The 21,005-nt window shown below is 44.0% G+C and overlaps 1 protein-coding gene and 1 long non-coding RNA gene across 3 annotated transcripts in view; one reads left to right on the top strand and one right to left on the bottom strand.

Annotated features, from left to right (window-relative positions):
* LOC115584345 (uncharacterized) overlaps window positions 1-21,005 on the bottom strand; it is a 64,711-nt gene that overhangs the window by 5,914 nt on the left and 37,792 nt on the right. The window contains exon 1 of one of the 2 annotated variants that reach the window (XM_030421695.1): window positions 9,741-9,815. The exons of the other annotated variant lie outside the window; for it this stretch is intronic. The gene's annotated coding sequence lies outside the window, so the exon portion shown is untranslated. Of the gene's footprint in view, window positions 1-9,740; window positions 9,816-21,005 lie in introns of those variants that run through there. 2 annotated transcript variants of the gene reach the window in all.
* On the top strand, window positions 10,372-12,550 carry LOC115584346 (uncharacterized). Its single transcript, XR_003984523.1, has 3 exons — window positions 10,372-10,613; window positions 10,896-11,075; window positions 11,167-12,550. It is a non-coding gene; the product is annotated as an uncharacterized LOC115584346 (long non-coding RNA).

The raw sequence follows: 21,005 nt of genomic DNA, 5'->3' as shown, positions 1-21,005 counted from the left end.
GAATGATGCAAATTTTAGCTCTCTACTGGTCACCCGGCACAGCAGCTCCTCATGAGCCCACTGCTGCTCAAATACATCAATGTTCCCTGTGATCCTGTGGAAGCAAAACTCCAGCCTCAGTCTGGCCTTCACGTTGTGCCTCCACAGGGTCACAGGGTCAAGAGTCGGCCCACCCTGCAGTTTGTCCCTACGAGTCAAGTAGATCGACATTTTAGCTTCGCCAATTAAAAAGTTTAGGAGCTGACACTTTGTTTTTTCTGTTTTTTTAAAACCAACTCCACAGATAAAAACGGGGGCAGTAAACAGGACACCAAAAAGGTTAAAAACACGGGTTAAAACATTAAAAATCTCTGCCAATCTCCTGCACTCAGTAAAAACATGAAAAATGTTCTCGGTCAGCCTGCAGAAAGGGCACTCATTTACAATACTACGGTTAATAACAGATAAAAAGGCATTGGTTGCAATGGCACCATGTAAAATCCTCCACTGGAGATCTCCGGTTCTCTTTTTTAGAGGAGGTTTGTATAAAGTTCTCCACTGAGGGCTCAGCCCGCCCAGCCTCTCAGTCCACACGCACTCTGCTCTGTCGCACAGCCGCGTTCTGTTTATAGTTTTCACACAACTTGTGTACAGAGACTTTTTGTCGGCCTTGTGCAGGCTTAGTTTTTTTTCATTGTTGTGTTTCAGTAGAGGGCCGCTGAGCTCCGTGAACCCAGGGCACAGGTGGATCTCTGGGTAGGGATCTGTCGGTTCGGGCTCAGCTCCTCCCCTGCTGTGTTTGAGGAGGAGGACTTTCTCCCTCTCTGTCAGCCTTCTCCTCCAGAGCTCCAGGCTCCTCTGTATCAAGCGGACAGACCGCACCCCCAGCACCGAGCTCAGAGCCTGGCTGTCTGTGAGCGCCGGTCCTGCTGCGTCTACCAGCTGGCTTAGGCAGACAATGTTTGAGCTGCACAGCGCCCCCATCAGCCCAGGCACGGCGCTGCAGCACACGTCCAGCCTGGCACCACAGATCAGAGGCTCCTTTAACAACCAGTACAGAGAGTCACATTTTTCACTTCTTTCACTTTTAAACAGCGCCTAGGATTTAAAAGCACCCTGATAAAAAGGAGGCAACCCACCTAACTTTAGAAATTTAAAATCAGTTAAAAACAGAGCAGCATCCAGCCCCAGGTTATTGACACGCCTGAGTATGCAGCCGGCCACGTCTCTCCACACCAGATCCTCAGGTCCAGTCAGATATCTCTGAAAGAACTGGATCCTGAAGGTGGCTGTTCTACTGGCCAGGTGGACCAGGCCCTGGCCCCCCTCATCTCTGGATAAAAACAACACCGACTGTGGAACCCAATGCATTTTACTCCAGAAGAAATTGACCATCTTTGCCTGAATTCGAGCAATGAGACCTGATGGAGGGTCCAGACAGGCTAGCCGGTGCCATAATAGAGAGGCCACCAGGTTGTTTAAAACTAGGACCCTCCCTCTAAAAGACATTTGTGAGTGGAGCCACCTCCACTTAGCTAGTTTACTGTCAATTTTTTCTATAATGTTTTCCCAGTTTTTCTTTTCTATGTCGCTGTTTCCTATGTGTTCCAAGATATTTTAAGCCTTCTCTTTTCCAAATCAGGCTTTGAGGGAGAACAGGGAGGCCTTCACGCTACTCACCAACAGCAAGAGCCTCGCTCTTCCTCCAGTTCACCCTCGCAGCCGACACAACAGAAAACTTCTCGATTACAGAGTTTAAAATACACACATCTTGTTGATCTTTGATAAAAACAACGACATCGTCAGCGTAAGCAGATAAAACAACGCTACTGTTAAAACCAGGTAAAACCAGGCCTCGAACAGATGATCTCATCTTTTGTAGGAGGGGTTCCAGGGAGAGTGCATAGAGCATCCCCGACAGAGCACAGCCCTGCCGGACACCTCTATGCACCCTAAAAGGAGCACACAAGCCACCATTAAACTTCAGCACACTCTCAATGTCACTGTACAGCACCTTGATCTTGGCTATGAGACCAGCGCTGAACCCAAACCTCTCCATGACTTCCCAAAGGAAGTCGTGTTCAACGCGGTCAAAAGCCTTTTCTTGATCTAATGAGATCAACCCAGTGTTTATGCCTAATGAACTAGAGACCTCCAAAACATCCCGAATGAGGTAGATATTATCTACCATAAACCTGCCGGGCACACGGTACGTCTGGTCCCGGTGAAGGATCTGCTCCATGGTTCCTCTGAGTCTCTTGGCCAAGACCTTGGACAGTATCTTGTAGTCCGTGCAGAGGAGGGAGACAGGACGCCAGTTTCTAATGTCTTGCAGGTTTCCTTTCTTGGGCAAGAGGGTGATGACGGCTCTGCGGCAGGACAGAGGCAGGGATCCAGACTCCAGGCTCTCATTAAAGACATCCAAGATGTCTTGGGCCAAGATGTTCCAGAAAGCCTTGTAGAATTCGACTGTGAGGCCGTCGATGCCTGGAGCCTTTTTCCCCTGCATGCTCTGCAGCGCAGCGTACAGTTCCTGTAGAGTCAGTGGGCTGTCGAGCTCTGAGTTAGCCTCTCTGGACATATGAGGAAGTCCTCCACAGACCTCGTCCATCAGTTCTTCATTGATCTTGTATTCACTTTTGAACAATGAGGTATAAAACTCCACAGCTCTTCTCCTGATCATGCCCGGCTCCGTCAGCTCCTGTCCTGTCTCAGAGAGCAGAGAGTGGATCTGTCTCCTCTGTCCTTGTCTCTTCTCGAGTCCAAAGAAGAAACTTGATGGAGCATCCATCTCTGTGATGTTTTGGACCCGGGACCGGACCAGTGCACCTTGTACTTTAGTGTCCAGCAGGTTGGCTAAAGTAACCTTTTTAGTCTTGAGGATTTCAATGTATCCTCGATTTCCTGTGGACTCACTCACACACTCGAGATCCACAATATCAGTCTCCAGATCTCTGATAGATCTGGTGATGTCACGTGTGACATTGAGCGTGTGCTGCTGACAGAAAAAAGTTTATTTTGCACTTTTCCATGGTCCCACCACTGCCTCAGACTGACAAACTCGTTTTTTTTCCTGTCTAAAATCATTCCAAAAATAGCTAAAAGCCTCTCTGAAAGATTTATCAACAGTTAAAACAGAGTTAAAATGCCAATAGGCGCTTTTAGGTAAAATGTTTCTGATAAAAACGTTACATAAAACCAATGAATGGTCTGTAAAACCAACTGGTAAAATTTTACACATTTTAACAACACCGATTTTATATTTAAAAACATAAAAACGATCCAGTCTGGCCAAAGAGATTCTGTTTTCTCTAACGTGGGACCATGTGTACTGTCTGCAGCCTGTGTGCATCCTTCTCCACACGTCCACCAGGTCGCAGGAGGAGACCAGCTGCCTCAAGGCATGCTGGGATACTGGGTGAGGCTCTGCATGGTTGCGATCTAAAATCTCATTTTCAGTACAGTTAAAATCCCCACCCATGAATAAATAATCCTCCGAGTCACAGTTGCTTAAAACATCATTCACCTTTTCAAAGAAGTGTTTCCTCTCTGTACCGTTGTTTGGAGCATAGATGTTGATAAAAACCACGTTAAAATGTTCAAAACGGGCTTTGACTAAAAGGCACCTCCCCTCCACAACATGTTTGACCTCCAGAGAGGTTGGAGTAAAACCTCCAGAGAACAGGAAGCCCACTCCTCCACTGAGGGTGGTGTTATGGCTTAAAATCACTTTTCCTTCCCATTCTCTGCTCCAGTCTGCCTCGTTTCCAGCATCGCTGTGTGTTTCTTGTAGAAAGAGGACATCAATGTGTTTCAGTTTTGCCATTTCGTAAACTACTGCCCTCTTTCGTATCTCTCTAGCACCATTAACATTTAAACTGCCTACTTTAAAAACATCCATAATGATGGAGATGTTAAAAACAAGACTAAAGACAATCAATGAAATAAATAAAAATAAAATCTGTTCATTCATCGTCATTAAAAACCAAGTTGTTTCCTGACTTTATTGATCAGTTTTTTCAGTCTGAATACTTCCTGGTCTGTCAAGTCTGACTCATATCTGTGTTTTACAACATGTCTAATGGAATCATAAAAACCCTGCAAATCAGGGAAGTGATGTTCTAAGGTTATGTTCCTCAACCCTTTGGTCTGTTGTAAAAAAGACTTCACTAAGTTTGCAGGATACACCTGAGCAGCAGTCTGCTGAGTGAGAGACAGGACACTGCTGTCAGACACACACCCTTCACTGTCACTGCTGTCATACAGAGCTGCTCTGTTCTCTGCAGCACTCGGTTTACCTGCCAGACGTCCAGCTTTACCACCGACCTCCACAATTAGCATGTTCCTCCTCTTGCTGCGCTGCTTAGGAGGAGCAGACACCAACACAGCCCCACAGGCCTCCATCTCCTCAGCTCCTGTGTTCCCCTCACACAGCTCACCTGTCGCCTCACCTGCTTCACACAGCTCACCTGTTGCCTCACCTACTTCACACTGGTCACCGACGACCTCAACCTTTTCACACAGCTCATCTGTTACTTTACCTGCTTCACTTGGCTCACCTGCAGCCTCGCCTGCCTCTTCCTCACCTGCAGCCTCGTCTGCCTCTTCCTCACCTGCTTCACCTCCCTCCTCTAGTTCACCTGTTGTTTTGTTTCCCTCACCCACTTCACCAGAAACGTCGCCTGCCTCTTTCCCTCCACCTGTTTCACCCACATCTTTGTCCACCTCATCTGCTACTTTTCCTGAAGAATCACCTGGCACTTCATCCTTACCAGTCGCCTCACTCGTTTCCTCTGCCACCTCCCCCCTCTCACCACTCACCTCAGTGCTCTCTTCAGCCTGGCTCTGCATCTCCGCCACTTGTTTTTCTGCAGACCCTGGATCTTTCTTTCGCCCCGGTAGTTCGAAGCGGTAGTCAAACTCTTCATCTTTGTTGTTAAGTAACATAAACAGCTGTCTGCGGTGAGACACAACATGTCTCAGCAGCGGAGACTTACAGCCTGACAACACCTTTCTTATCGGTGACACCACTTTTCCATGTCTGGACAGCTCTTTTATTAGGAATTCATCACTAATAAATGGTGGCACGTTTGATAAAGTGATTTTTGTGGCCGGCAGTATCAGCGGTGTCACCGGCTCAAACAACCCATTCACGGTGATGCCTGTCTCCACTAACTTGTTCACCTGTTCCACCTTTTCAAGGAACAGAACCACCGCACTGTTCATGCGGGCAGCGGACTTCACAGAGCCGTGCCCGATGATCTCACCCACAGCCAGAGCAACCTCCTCCACGCTGCACGGGGAGCCGGCTCCGGTTTTGATGCCGTGCTTCCGCGTCAGCGCGGAGAAATCGCTGCTGGACGCCATCCCAGCTCCTCAGAGCGGGCTGACAAACAAAAGACACACAAACACTAAACTAACCGAGAAAAACAACAACAAAAGACACTAAACTAATACAACTATATTCATAAACACACCACACTGAAAAAAACCCGAAAAAAAAATAGGTAGAAATAGAGAAAAAACACTCAATTCCGTTCCGCTCCTTCACACACACTCCCTCCAAAGAAGGAGAAGAAGAAGAAGAAGAAGAAGAGGTTTAACAAGGAGGAAAAGAAAGCGTGGAAAAATAACTTGAAGCTGAACAAATGAATCACCTTGACCCCGAAGATGCCATATTCCTGGTTGATGCGTTCCTGGATGAGTGCAAGGTAATTAACATGGTGGAAAAAGCATATAATTACATGCTAGATCTAAGACCATAATAGACTCTGAGGTAACTTATAGCAGGGAAGAAGTATCAAGGTGCAAAATTGAAAACACTCCAAACAAAGTGCAACTACCGTAGATTGCCAAATAATAGCCGGGGCTATCACTCAATCACTTAACAGACCAGGCATTTATCTGGAACCGGCGGTCATTCACCAAAATATACACCTGCACCGGCGTTTAAAGGTGACCCTGCGGCTATTATTTGGTATTTTACGTTATACAGTACAGTACCTGGTTCAATGTCTTTATTCAAATGCAAGCTATAGTGCTGAGCTAAGTTCACACGTTAGAGCCAGTGAGAGTTTCATTCAATATGTCAAAACGTTTCACTTTCTTTTCTTTTTCTTTTTTTTTTAAATGTAGAAAGGGTTTTCTAGATCTGTCGGTACAGTACAGGACCACAACCATTAGACTGAATTTTTACAATGTAATATTATGACATTGGTTTTATAATGAGATGTTTGTAGTTGGCGATAATCTTGGTGCATGGTGGTTTATTCTGTGGCTTAATTGTTTATTTAGGTGGATCAGCATGGACACACAGAAGGAGGGTCAAAAAATCCACAAAGCTGTGTGTTTGGCTTGATGAGGACAAAGATGGTCAACCTCTGCCAAAAAGATGTAGAGCTGGGGAGCAACGAAAACGAGATTCAGCTACTGGTTGGTTTTTTGTTTGTTTTTTCATCAGTAGTTGCATTCATTATTCACTGAGCAGGTTCTAAATGGATATTCATATTTTTGCAGTTTCTTCAGCAAGCGTAACACCCTCCTGTGCTCCGTCTTCTAACACAGCTGAAGACACTGTGACCATCGAAAATTTAGGTGTTTTTTCCCTTAATACTTGTTTCCTCATTTGTTGTGTGGTACTTGCCCAGATTTACCAATGCCTTCTTCCCTTTTCATTTTCAGACTCCCTCATTCAAGATGTCCGAGACCTCTTGGGAAGTGGTGCTGAACAACCTCTCCCCTCACACTGGAGGAAGAGGCAAACTTCCTCTCTGGAGAATTGGACTGTGATGAGGCCCTTCATGGTGAACAATATGTTGTCATCTGAGAAGCCCAAGGAGGGGGTTTGCCATCATTGTGGACACAAGGCTGCAGTAGTGATGTGTCGGGACTGTTTACCGCGATCACTCTACTGCACAGCCTGTGACCTTTCCACACATGAGGCCCTGGTGCTTCATAACAGAGCATCCATGGTGGAGGGGTTCTTCAGACACCTGCCGCCATCCACTTTTGTTCAGCAGCATGAGGGAGGGAAATTCTCCTATCATGAAAAAGGTAGTTTTTAAGTCTCTGATTATATAGGCTGTTTTACATTTTACACAAACCCTGGTTTACTCCAACAAACATGCTGGATGAATTTTTGTTTGATAGAAACAACACCCTCACTGTTGAGTTTTTGGTTTCATTTACTGTAATATGTAAACTAATTCTGCTTTTTAGATTGCATGCTACCAATCGTTCCTCCCTGCTGCGACTGCTCCACCGGGCAAACAAGCTTTTCCAAGGGAAAGCCAGTTATTTTAATTGGAATAAATGGTAACATTTCTTTTTTTATTTCTTCATATTATGTTTTTTGGTTCTTGTGAACAAGATATAATTGTTTTTCTCTGAAATTTCAGGAAGATACAACCTCTTCCTTCCATCAGTAAACTGCTCCTGTGGAAAAACCTTGCCAGTGACCATAAGTGATCTGGTTGAAAGTGGTTACTGGCCAGCCACTATCAATTTTGAGACCTTGTACATGGTGGACTTGTTCACCACGTATGAGGATCTAAAAATCACTGCCCCAGGGATGTCGAGACAAGCTTTTGTCAGCATGCTCGAGTGTTGGACAAAACTCTTTGGCAGAGTGAGTGGATTCATCATTCAAGTTATCTTGTTTGGTTCACCTTTTAGATAACTGATTCATTGTTAGGACTTGTTCTTACAATCCCCAAAGTTTCAGCACACATTTCTTGACAGAGCCCTTTTTTTGTCATGACCATGGTCTGAAGCCAACCTTCGAAACAGTTACTTACTGTTTTGTTTTGTTTTTTCACTTTTGCTCTCAGAATGGTAAGATATGTGGGGACACAATGCAGAGGGCCTTCCTCGAATGGGCCTATGCCAGATTTGAGGTTGACAAGCTGTCTCAGGTCCAGCATTTTCAGTGCCCTGCATGCACACCCTCCATGTTGGCAGTTGCAGTGGATGGGAACCGCAAATTATATCGTTTCAAAAGCCAACCAGGGTGTGTAACATTCATGTACAATGAAATGCTATTGAGCCACAACTTACTTTTATACAGTAAATGTAACCCACATCTCTGTATTTCTTTCAAGACCTGATGGGTTTTTTGTGATGGAGTCTTTTTGGCCAGTGATGCTGAGGTGTCCTCCTTTGTTGATCACATCCATGGAACAACTGGACATGTAAGCTAAATTTATATTTCTTCATGTGTAACACCACAATTTCAAATTTGTATGAATGCTTGCCTGTTTTTTTCAAAATTTAAACATTATTTGGTTTATTTAAGTAATAGAGCGGCATTACTGTGTCAAATACCATGATTTACAGCTTATTTTGTAAAATGTAACTGTGTAAATGTCTGTATTTGCCTTCATCTGTTTAAGAATCCAGGGAAAGGGAGTTGTGGTGCGAGTCAGTGGACCGCAGCACGAGAGTCTGCCAACAACTCTGCAAGCAAACTAGACGAGGAAGGTGTTGAAGTCGCTGTCTGCGGTCATGGGGTTTTGCTGAAGGGACTGAATATGTTCCGTGGAGAAATATTTGCATACCCATTATATCTCCAGAAACAGCTAGCTTCACAGACCGTCCAGTTTTTTTGCTCTGATGTGGTCTGCAAATATTGGCCATATCTGCAGAGAGACCACTGTCCAGAGTTGGAGGACTTGCTGAACATGCGCCCATTTCTCTCCATCATGCATGCAAAAGCGCATTCATGGATGTGTGAGGTAATAATGACAGTTGGATATATTTCTTACCATTTGTACCACACATGATTGTCTGTCCTCTTCCCCTACTTTTTGTTTTCCAAATGATAATATTCATGTTAATGTGTTACAGTTAAAATGGGGGGGACGCAATCGAGAAGGAGCTGGAACAACAATCGGGGAGGAGGTTGAACAGGTTAACAGCTTCCTCTCCCGAGCAGCCATATGTTCCAAGTACATGTCAAAAGCCGGTAAGCATTTTTCACGTATAGTTGTGTCCAAATTGAGATCACAAGACGACATATTTTTTGTTTGTTTTGAGTGTAGCACTAGTTTTTATTATCGTGTTTGGTCTTCAAGTGGTTCTGTCAGAGCTTTGAGGTGTGACTAGGGTCGTTCTCATGCTGCAGTATGAATCCTTCTCCACATAGACCAAACCAGAAGGTGTAGCACCTCTCTACAATTGAGTGCTTCCTTGTGATCAGGTTGAGTCAAATCTCTGCAGGTGCCAACTCCAGAGAAGACTAACAGCACCAGACTTAAATATTTCCCATATTCCCCCTTCTGAGAAGGGGTTTGAACACTGCTGCTCGGCCTTTGCACTTTAGAGTTACATGCATAGGTGCTCCCTTTGAGAACAATTGTCTAGTCAGCACTTTTACACTGATCAGGATTTTCTTTATAATAATTTAACTTCTGACACGTTAATTAAGTGTATGATTCTTTCCAGGTTTATGTGACAATATTAGAGAATGATCAATGTAGTATCTGACCTTTGGTCCTCACTGTGAACCTAAATTACTGCACATACATTGTGTGTCAAGTTCGCACAGACATGCTGACAATCCAGGCAAGTGGCTGGAACAAGCGAAAGGCAGAAAACCTTGACCGGACACTGGCCAAAAGATACATCAAGGTACTAACTAGGCAAATAAGTATAATAACATTTTTGTTTTTAAACTGTCTCTCAGCATTTGTTAACACAGATATTACTTTCGGACAGACTGTACAAAGGATCACAGAGGCAACAAAGGACCTGGAGAGACTCACCGCTGAGCTATCTCTACAGCAAGACACAGTCCAGCAGTGGGTGTCTGATGTTCAGCAGTGGACCTCAGGTACTGAAAAAAATGTATTATTGCATATTTTAAATAATCATTTGGCTCTGCTCTTGAACTGGGGATCTGAAAAGAGGCTGATTGTAAACTGAGATGGGCATTAATTAATTTGTTTGTTGTCGTCTAAAGGAGCAACAATCCAAAATGACCTGCAGAGGAACATCGAGGGGCTATATTTGGGCATCAAACAGCGAAAATTTCAACTGTATCGTCAGTCTGGTGAGAGCAGAAAGGCCGCTAGTAATGCAGATTTGTGAAAAAATGAATTCACTACTGATTTGTACATAGTAAAAATAGCAAAGTAAAAACATGTTTTGAAGTAGGTTACTGAAAAACTGTCGAAATCCTAATAAAGTTGATTGCAATATCCAAATATTTCCTATATTTCTGCAAAGTGCAGAGATGTCCTGACCTACCAATTGTGTCCTCCATTTCAAAAACAATATGATTGTTTAAAATAGATTCCGAAATCTATCCGAAACAATTTTTTAAATGATAATGAAACTTGTGATGCAAAAATGATCACACAGCATCTGTCACAATAATCATAACACATACATGCATATTGTGAAGCCTTATTTTGTATGGTGCTTTTGTGTAGTCATGGTGTGAGTGCACACTCATTTTGTGTTTGTCATTGTAGGTGGGAATAAGCGAAGGCATCAACTAAGAAGAAAGATTGCTGTTGAGAAGAAAGCCTTGGAAGTTGCCATCAATGACCACAATGTTACTGTGGGGGAAGCTGAAAAACTCCCTCCTCCCAATGAACTCCTCACTGTGGACAACTACTCCTGGCCATGGGAATGTAAGTACTTCCTCTGAAATGCACTGAATACAAATTGTTTGATGCACACATCTTGATGTACATCTGGAATCTGATGTAAAAAAAGATACTGGGCAATATGCAAAAAAAAAAAGCAGTAATTTGTAAATGGATGTGATCGAATCCCTTCGCGAAGCAATGGGGTTCTATCTCATCCTGTCAGGGTTTATTTATCTATTGTAGTAGTACAGCATGAACAATATCTTCAGTCCCAATATTTTTATAGGAGGTTGTAAGATAACACTTTGATGTAATGCATTGCAGGTCATGGTGATATGGAGCGCAAAAAAAATGTATTTGACAAGGTCATGCTGCTGGCTAGACTGAGAGAAGAAGAGGTTATTGTGGTTCGCGAAGTCAAGCAGCACATGGAGTACCTGAGGAGTGTTGCTGGACTCATTGAAGAGTTTACCTTTCAGCTCACTGAAGACACCAGTGGGAAATGTAAGTACAATAAATAGCTAGTCTTTTCTTCCATTTGCTTCTCTGGTAATCACTTGGCTCATTTCTTTTTATTTTAATGTCACATTCTCAGGCAGTACAGAGGGATTAATGGAGAATGGACGTGAGGGACTACTCTGTGTGCTGAAGAGAAGATTGTGTGAAGTTGAAGCAAAACTGGCCAAAGCACGCACAACATACAGAAGTATTCTTGGACTTCAAACCTTGTCCTTAGATGACTTCTCTGAAGAGAAAGACTTGGAGAATACTTCCTCAACTGATGAGGAACTGGGAGAGTAGATATTAGGGAGATGATGGATGTGTATGACTCTAAGAAGATGTCTTCACAGTGTGCCATTTTACTGCTGTTGTAAGATTTCTGTGTGTTTAGAGCATGTACTGCAAATTCCTCTGAAACTGTAAAAAAACAAGAATGTTAGCCCATTAGTCCCCACCCTCTGCCCCAACCCAATTACGGGTGATTCACAACTGTCAAACATGACAAATTACCTTGGTCTTTTTTTTGTAGCATTACATTTTTGGTCAAAATGTATTTCGACCTACATAGCTTCAGTGTAGTTGTTTTTGTAGTTTGTATATACTGTATTGTTACTCTCTCCAACAGTGTGCTATTCCAGCTTATGTTTCCACATGTTAGTATATTAATACTCACTCACTCACTGTCAGGTGTTGTTGGGCAGCTTGTCTCTTCTCCTGTGGCAGGAATTTACATATCTCGCTGCATCTACAGTTTTTTCTCCCAGTAAGTGATGTAATTTTGGTTGGTCTGAGAGTTTGGGGAAGTCTGGGGTTGTATATGTCATTTTAGTGTATATTATCTGGGTTCTGATGTATTGTGTATGTGTCACAGTGCAGCAGGAAGTGCTGCTCTGTCTCCACTTGTCTGTGTGGACAGAGCCAACAACAGCTCTTTGGGCAGCCAGGTCTGTCTGTGTCTGCTGCTCTCTGAGGCCAGGCTGTGGTCTGAGTCTGTACATAGTCAATGTTTCTCTCTCTCTCTTAGTGATATAATCCGATCTGAGTTTTTTGCGTGTATGTAATGTGCCTTAAAAAAATTGAGTGTCTGGTGTGCTTTGATTTTCATACATTTAATCATAAACATTGGCACGCATGACGTTATTCATTCAGCTTTTAAGCTAATGTTACATATGTTAGGGAAGCTGTTGTGCTTTTAACCAGTGCTGCTTGTTGAATGTTTAGGACGCTCACAGTTCATTTCTCACTACCTTGAATAATAGTCTGGCTTGGTGCTATCATTTCTACTAGCTACCCCTTCTCACTGGAACTTCATGTATCAAATTGTCTGTCTGTAGTCAGACCACCATTGTACATCTTTTCTCTTTTTTTTCAACAATTTTGTGAGTGGTTCCTCCATTTTTGCTGGAATTTTTGTTTTGTGTCCATCAGCAACTGTGGAGACTGAGGTGCTCATGGTAAAGCTTCCAGGCTGTGATCTATCTTTGTGGTGAGGATGAAAACAGTCTCTCTCTCTCTCTCTCTCTCTCTCTCTCTCTCTCTCTCTCTCTCTCTCTCTCTCTCTCTCTCTCTCTCTGTGAAGATGGGGCATAGTCTGTTAGCTCTAGAAAGCCTGGTCACCCAGTAAAGTCAACTGTTGTTTCAACTATAGTCATGTCTCTTTTGTTTGATGCATGAATAGTTTTTATTTAAGTCAGTTTCCTGTTTTAGCCAATTGTGTGAGTTGTTCCTTTCAGGTAAGGCAGTAATAAGCATTAGGCTTATATTCTAAGCTATATATTATTTCATATATCAATTTGCCTTTGAAATGTACCTTATTTTTTAGCCTTTGTCAGTGTTGCCGGCTCATATTACCTGTACGATAGCAAGCCACTAGGGCTTCATATTCACGAGGCTGTCAACTGCAAACGTTGGGAAGGTGATTGCCGCTGGACAAGGCGTGTAATCACAGTGAACTGATTGACATCAAGGCCGCTGGTGACATGAAGGCTGCTCTCCGGGGTGCTGAAAGCTCAAGCGCCTTTTGGGTGGCTTGTCCCCAAAAGTATGAAAATCTGAAGACATTGGTAATGCATGTGCTCACCATGTTCGGATAAACACACACCTGTGAAGTTGTGAAAAATGAACCAGAGGGCTGTATTGCGAAGCCAGTTTAGTGGGTTAGCGAGGTATGTTGAGTCTAAAGCCAGGCTTTCCTGTACTGCGAAGGTGGCTCTCTTTTAAACCGGCTAGATCACCATGGTAACTTATGCTTAGCTCATAACCTGGTCCCGACGAGCTTCTGTTCAGAGTTTCAGCTTAAAATCGGCTATAAAAGCGCCGCACTGTTTCACTGTGTAACTCATTCGGAGATGGCGTCACCATTCATTGAGAACCCGGTGGACCTGGGAGCAAGAATAATTCGGGCAGCACTACGATGTGAGCGGCTTCTTCGAGATCGCGCTGATCCGCTGGCATTTCCTGATGAAATTCTCTATGAGCGATATAGATTTTCAGCCGAGGGAATACGGTACATTTGCTCACTTATTGAGCCAAGTGTCAGGATGCCACTGGAAGAAGCTGTGCACTCATACCATCAGGGGCGTCGCTAGGAGTGCAAAACATCCGGGGCTTTAGCCCTGCGCAGTGATGCCTCAGTTACCCTGAAAAAGTAATCTGATTACTGATTACTGATTACTCCTTAAAACTCACTTGAAGCTTGATAGTACTTTGTCGCCAGCACAGAGTGAACAACACACATTAATATTCTCATCTTTAGCTGAGAGGAACTCAAAATAATGACTATATTCTCAGCTAGAAAACGCGCATCTCTGTCCTCCCTCCATTGTTGTCGTGTTTGTGTTGCTGCGTGGTGTTACACGTGAGTTGAGCTCGTGCTGAAATGTGACTTGTTGCAAACGTGACATCACTCCCCGAGACAAGAAGAAAGCAAAAATATACATTTTTACTAAGGAAAAAACAATGACATGTAACTTTAATCTGGTTACTGGTTTGGAAATATTAACTTGTTAGATTACTCGTTTCTGAAAAAAGGTCAGATACCGGCATCACTGCCCGCAGATAGAGTCTTTTTTAACGGGGTCCGGGGAAATTTCGAAAATTTGGAAAATCTAGCTGTTTAAAGATGCAATTTCAACATAGTTTGAGAGGGAAAGGAAGGGGTCCTCATCGTCATATTTTAATCACTAATAAAGCTAATTTTCCCTCACTAGGCCTACTGAGTAATGTTTACATTTAAGATATTATAGCCAAGAACTGCGCTGTGTGCATAAGCTTTTAGAGCAGGTAGAACATTCCCTATTATAATTTCTTGGCTTCATTGTCTATCTGCATCAGGCCTACAGGAGGCTTTGTAGGGTATTAAGAGACAAACATCGTCATTTAACATCGTCAATAAACCCAAAAATGTACTTCAAATCTGCAGCATTTACACCACAAATGTAGCCTAATACATTTTCCACAAGAGCCGCTGCCTACTACAAACGTAACAAACGATTTCCCACACATGTAATAACTGTTACATTTGCAGGAATTTCTTCGTGGGGACGTGAAAATCTTTATTGTAATAACTTCCCACAAATTTATTAATACAATGAATAATAGTCGGGGTGGTTGTTGTTTGTTTGTTTACCAATACACCTACTAATACTACTGACCGTGGGTGCAAAATCCAGCTGCTGACTCTCCGCTGTCGCACAACGGATCCCCCGTGACCAAAGTGTCAGTTGGACTTCAGACGAGCCGGAATACAACACTACTAGAACTGCCGTAAGCGGTCATTTGGACCGCTAGATTTAAACTCTATAATCTGTCAGGTAAATACCCAACTGAGTGATGAATGCATTCATTGTGTCATGATATTTTTTTTAAAAACTAAATAACGAATTAACACCGAAGTGTACATTTTAATAAGTTTAATTATAATTAAACTTAGTTCTTTCGTTTTTTTAAATGTAGGCCTATATTTATCAATATTCATCGCACATAGTAAACCGTAATTATTGTAGGCCTATATTTACACACGATTTTAATAGAGAAAGCTCAGAACAAGAAAATTAGCCTAACTATTAAAAGTAACTTCTTTGATTATGAAACATTTTATTTTAACTAATAATATATAATATAATAATAATAATAATGGAAAAAGCTGAAAACGAGCTGATCTAAAACAAAGACAAACAAAGAGTCGTTGTGATCACTGGTCACAGTCTGCAGATTACCTCCGCTCTCCTCACAGTTCCACACGGGCTTGTGGCATTTCAAGTGTCCGTCGTTTGGCTCCGTTTGCAGTTCTTTTGAACCGGCACTGCCTCGGTGTCTGTGTCAGCGAAGATGGCCAGTGGCGGTCTTCTATAACATCCTCGACCTGACTGAGATCAATGCCCGCATCTTATTCAAGGAAAGGAGGAAAGTCCTGCAGCAGCTGGCAGAGGAGCTGAGGGCAGAATACATGGAGGGGAAAGAGGCCGCGGCAGGCGGCACAAGGTGGGCAGCAGCGAAGCATACGCAGCAACAGCAGACACGGAGACGGAGGCAGTGCTGGTCCAAAAGAGCTGCAAACGGAACCAAACGTCGGACACGTGTGTGGTATCTGTGAGGAGATCGGAGGTAATCTGTGACCAGTGATCGCAACGGCTCTTTTTTTGTTTTACATCAGCTCGTTTTCAGCTTTTTCGATTATCATTATTTTATTATATATTATTAAGTGTTAAAATAAAATGTTTCATAATCAAATAAGTTACTTTTAATTGTTAATTTTCTTCTGAGTTTTCTCTATTAAAATCGTGTGTAAATATGCAATAATTACGGTTTACTATGTGCGATGACATGAATGTTGATAATTGTAGGCTATAATTAAACTTATTAAAATGTACACTTTGGTGTTATTTCGTTATGGTTTTTTTTTTTTTTTTTAATATCATGACACAATGAATGCATTCATCACTCAGTTGTGTATTTACATGAGAGAATAGGATTTAAATCCAGCAGTCCAAATGACCGCTTACGGCCGTATGTTGAATTCCGGCTCCTCTGAAGTCCAACTGGCACTTTGGTCCAATCAGAAACATTATTTGTCCGGATCTAACTCTAGGGTTGTGGAAAGCGCATCGTTATACCCTAACCAAGATATCGATCATTAAGATTAATTGGATCAGATCTGACTGGAATGAACCCGCCACAGTGGTAAACTGATTCAGTTCACCCGCCAGCACACAAACTCACCCGCATTTGGCTGGTGGCGGGTTTAATTTCCATCCCTGTTATAAACGCTGCAGTGGTAAACTGTAGGCTAATAGACGGCTCTGGTAATATCAGTGACGCATAGAGGGGGAAAGAATAACACTGATGTTGAATTTGCAACAAATTATTCAGACTCTGGTGACAATGTCGCATTTGAGGCTGCTGGCCGTTCGATATGCAGCCACGTAAAAACCTTTCACCATTAGACAATTATATCAGATTTATTTTTTTTTTCAAAGCACAGAGATCCGGGGCTATTCCCAAAACATCCGGGGCTATAGCCCCGAATGCCCAGGTCTAACGACGCGCCTGCATACCATTAAGACGCACGAGCCGGGTTCGGTCCCTAGGCCTGCAAGATTGTGGTAAATGGGCTGAAATAAAAGAGGCGTAGATCCCAGTAATGCGTGTGTGATTTTTCCGCGAGAACCCATGGTAGCCTGGAAAGGGGCTACATTTGCGGCCAACTCATGACGGATGACGGGGCCGCAGCATCCTCAGCCGGTTATGGCACTGGGTGCGAAGCTCGGGGAGATCGCCGCGATGAACCGAGAGCAGGCGGAGGTAAACAGACTCGCTATAGGGCATCGCACTTCATAAACTGGCCGGCGGCGGAGTGGGCCGTGCGGCTTCTCCCGTTACTGTCGGGGGAGGCCCAGACAGCAGCCCTCGGCCTGCCGGTCTCCGCTCGGGGGAGCCTTCAGGCAGTTAAGAAAGCCGTACTGGACCGGATCCTTCTCCCTCGATGATCACCGTCGTCGGTTGCGGACAATCAAGTTTGGCTCCGCTGGCCGGTCCTTCACGTTTGCGCAGCAGCTGAAGGATGCTGCGACCCGGCGGCTGCAGCCGGGGGAGAAGGCGTCGGAGGAGAGGATGCTCGAGCAAATCGTGCTCGAGCAATTCGTGGAGGGTCACCCGAAGGGGACTTCGGAGTGGGAGAGGTACCACCGACCGCCGGACCTCGCAGCCGCGGTCGCTCTCGCAGAGGATCACCTGGCACCACAAGGGTGAGCCGCCACAGGTCCAGCTTTCGGCTCCCGGTCGCCCGACTCCGGCAGCCCGCCGGAGAGCCGTCCACTGCCTCTGGTCCACACCACGCATTCACCCGGCCCTCCCCTTAACCCCGCTCCAATCCTCCCTGTGCATGCTCCATCTGAGGTCTAACACGCTAAAGGAAGAGAGTGATTAGATACTGGATGCCAGCTCTGTCAGTCACTCACCTGGCTCTGCTCTCCTGAGCGCTCTCCACCTCTCTCTCCCGTGCAGCCGCGCCTTAGGGTTTCATATTTTCATATGCCTTTCATATTTATAGATTCTTGATTTTTCAATGTATATGGGTGACATTTTATGAGACACATTATTCCAAGCAGAGTATTTTTATACATCACAACATTTGTGGAGGGGATCTTTAACGCATGGTGTTGCCATGTGGCAGCGATTATCTCAATTTTACTAAAAGGCAGTATTATAAAATCCATGTTTTACTGTTTAGTTGTGACCAGGGTGTGGGGTTTGTTTAATATTTAAGTAAATTTTCTATTTGATTAACTGGGAATGAAAATAGATTGGTCATTTCAGTTGTAACCCTAACACTAACCTAATCCAGGCCTTCCCCCGAGCCTGTATTAATGGCCTAGATTGTCATCAGTATTGTAAGCTCTTAAAGTGACTTCAGCTGGTCAGTATTTCCACACAAAAAAAGAAAAAAGAAACAAACAGCTTGATTGAATATACTGTGCCTTCAAAGTGCTCTCTGAAACTAGGCCTTGGATAGTGTGTGTCCAGGAAACAAAAAAAATAAAACTTTGCTGTAGAGCTAAACCAAATACATCATTGGAAAGGTCTCGACCTGGAGAGTAACATATGTCAGTATGAGGATTCTACATGGCTCCTGCTTTGAAATGCTGGCCTTTGAACCTTGACCTTGGTGCTAGTTTGAAGGCCTAATTCAGCCAAAAAAGGGGCTACAGACATAAGTGTAACTGTTCTAGAGAACTCTTTATCTCAGCTATCATGTGAGTATAGTCACCAACTGGGGGCGCTGTCAAATATGGTTCAAATTAATTATCACCCATTTAATAATTAGATATTTAAAATCTGATTACACATATGTGTTTACTATCCCCTTAAACTGCTCAGTATACTATCAATTCAGTATTTACAACTTCCAATTCTAGGAAAAACTCCTATAATTATAAAAAACTACAATTCCCTAGAGCCACGCCATTTAGATTGATACAAATCAGCACCACAGTTGTAGTACTTCCGGTTTCTAAAGTAGAATTGTAGATAGGGTTGTAAAATCATATATCTACTTAAAATATGAAATGTCTAGTACAGCCGAACTACTAATTAGACTGCATCTAGATGATACATGTTTTTAAAAAGTTTGTTTGTTTGTTTTATTTCAGATATTTAAGCCAAAACAGTAGTCTGACGCGGGCAGGGGCGGGAGATCGGCGGGATCCTTGCCTACGGCCGAGTGACCGCTGTCGGCTGTCGTCTCGTGTACAGACACCCCTGGGCGTGGAGCCTTCGACATGCGCGCGCGCGTGTGCGTGTATGAAGGGGGCGACTTCACGAAAAAATCTTGATCAGTTTGAAATAAATGACGGTTTCGTTTGCCTGGGTCCAGACTGATATCAGGAAGTGCTTTTGTAACAGATAACGCACTATTTTATACAGTCCGGTAACGCATTGCGGACTTGCTTTGTCTCCATAGCGACGGTGGCTGAGGATCATGGGTAATGTAGACTTCCCTTTCTAAAACTGGCAAAAAATAACTGAAAAAAAAAAAGTGATCAGACATAGGCCAGTGGAAGCAAAAAAGCGCCTGGCGTCACACAGGCAGAGTGTCTGTGTGACGGGCGGGTGATCGGGCCAATAAATTATGTTTATACTGATATGAATGCAGTTTAATATATTAATATCCTATAGACCATTTCGTTTAATCTCCGTTTTCAATGCATAACGCATAAACACTTTATATAGACTTATCTTGTAATGTTAGTCAATCAGATTATTCTCACATGTGTTGCAGATATTACCTCATAGATGGGCATATAAAGGCATGTATTCACTATGCATTATGGCGCACAATGGCTGCTTTGGCACTGTTGAAAGATGTGGCAAACGGAAGGATACGGAGGGAGCAGAACTTCAGACATACAGATACAACATCGGCATCGGTGACCCCCTCCACCTACGTCACCAGTCCACTCAGGAGGGATTCCCTGATGATCCCCGCAGTTGTTCATCCAGCGGGGTGAGCTCCGGTTGGCCCGATCACCCGCCCCTGGCACAGACGCTCTGCCTGTGTGACACCAGGCGCTTTTTTGCGTGTACTTTATATCTGACCACTTTTTTTTTTCTTCTTTTTTTTCCCCTTCGGCCACACTCCGACCTTCTGAGGCAACAGCATTGACATTGTCCGCCACATGCTGCCACTCTAGAGCCTTGGCATTGGTGACCCGCATGAACATGAACCTTCGCGGATTTGCAGTTGAAGAAACATTTGGTCAGCTACAAAGTGACATAGACGAAAAGACTGAGTTAAAGAGATTCTTTTACAGGGTTACGATGCTGTGCACGGATGCGCGTTTTGGAGAGCGCAGTAGCTCATTGGCGCACTGGCTGCTTTGAAACCAGCTTGCTTTTTAAAAGTACCCCACTCACAAGTTTAAGTCCGAGTGAAAGAATGCGTTGATGAGGAGGTTCAGCTCGAAGAAACGCCGCCTCCCGCTGTACTGACAGGAGGGACTGGAGAGAGGACAAAACCAAAGTCCTTGTGCGTGTGCATGTGCGTGCGTGTGTGTCTAGTGTCTAGGGCCCATTAAGGAAAAAACAAAACAAAGAAACAAAACAAAAAAAAAAAAACAGCTGTCCAGAATTGCCACAGGCTGTTTTTGTGAATGAAATATCTGGGGGCGGGTCGATAAGGTAACGCTGAGTGGCCTTGATGCCTGTCAGTCATGATGAGTCGTGTCTCGTCACCTCTCTGATGTGTCTGCAGCTGAGCACTGTGATGCATGTCTCTCTCCCCAGCCGGGAGAGTTATCATACCGTAAAATACCAAATAATATCCGGGGCGTTTATTTGGGACAGGCGTTTAATTCCTTCCTCTCAAAAATCCGGGATGAAAATGTCACAAACTTCGCCAGCTTCTCGGGGAATTCTCTGGCATCTTTCTGCAAGTGAAGTTGTTGCGGCGGAGGAAATTGTTCATCCAACCAGCACTCACTGCTAACTCCTCATCTCTGCTGTCACTCACGGTGGCGGACATTTCTTTCTCCTTCCCCGTGACGCTGAAGCTCCGTTTGACTTTTTCGCCAGTCTCTCACTCTCTTGGGGTCGACAGAGAAACGTCTAGGCGCAGCAGAAAAAAATAAAAAAATAAATAATAAATAAATAAAAAACGTCCGTCCATCGGCCCATTATTGATCGGCCCACCGGGAAAAATCCCGGTACCCCCGATGGCAAGTTCACCCCTGCATTAGCAGTTCTCTCCAGTGGCTGTGCGTGTGTCCAAGCGTGTGTGTGTGTGCGTGTGTGTGTGCGCGCGCGCTCGTGCGCGCTTGTGTTTAGGGGCACAAAAAAAATATTTTCACCGGGGCCTATCACCATGATGTTACGCTACTGTCAGTACCCATGAAGCAGCACTCATTTTCACAAAGGTTGGTGACCCCTGCGGCAGAC

Source organism: Sparus aurata, chromosome 7 (assembly GCF_900880675.1).
Source record: "Sparus aurata chromosome 7, fSpaAur1.1, whole genome shotgun sequence".
NCBI classification, from domain to species: domain Eukaryota; kingdom Metazoa; phylum Chordata; class Actinopteri; order Spariformes; family Sparidae; genus Sparus; species Sparus aurata.
Note: the sequence above shows the minus strand (reverse complement) of the source record. Positions and strands in the feature narration are given on the sequence as shown.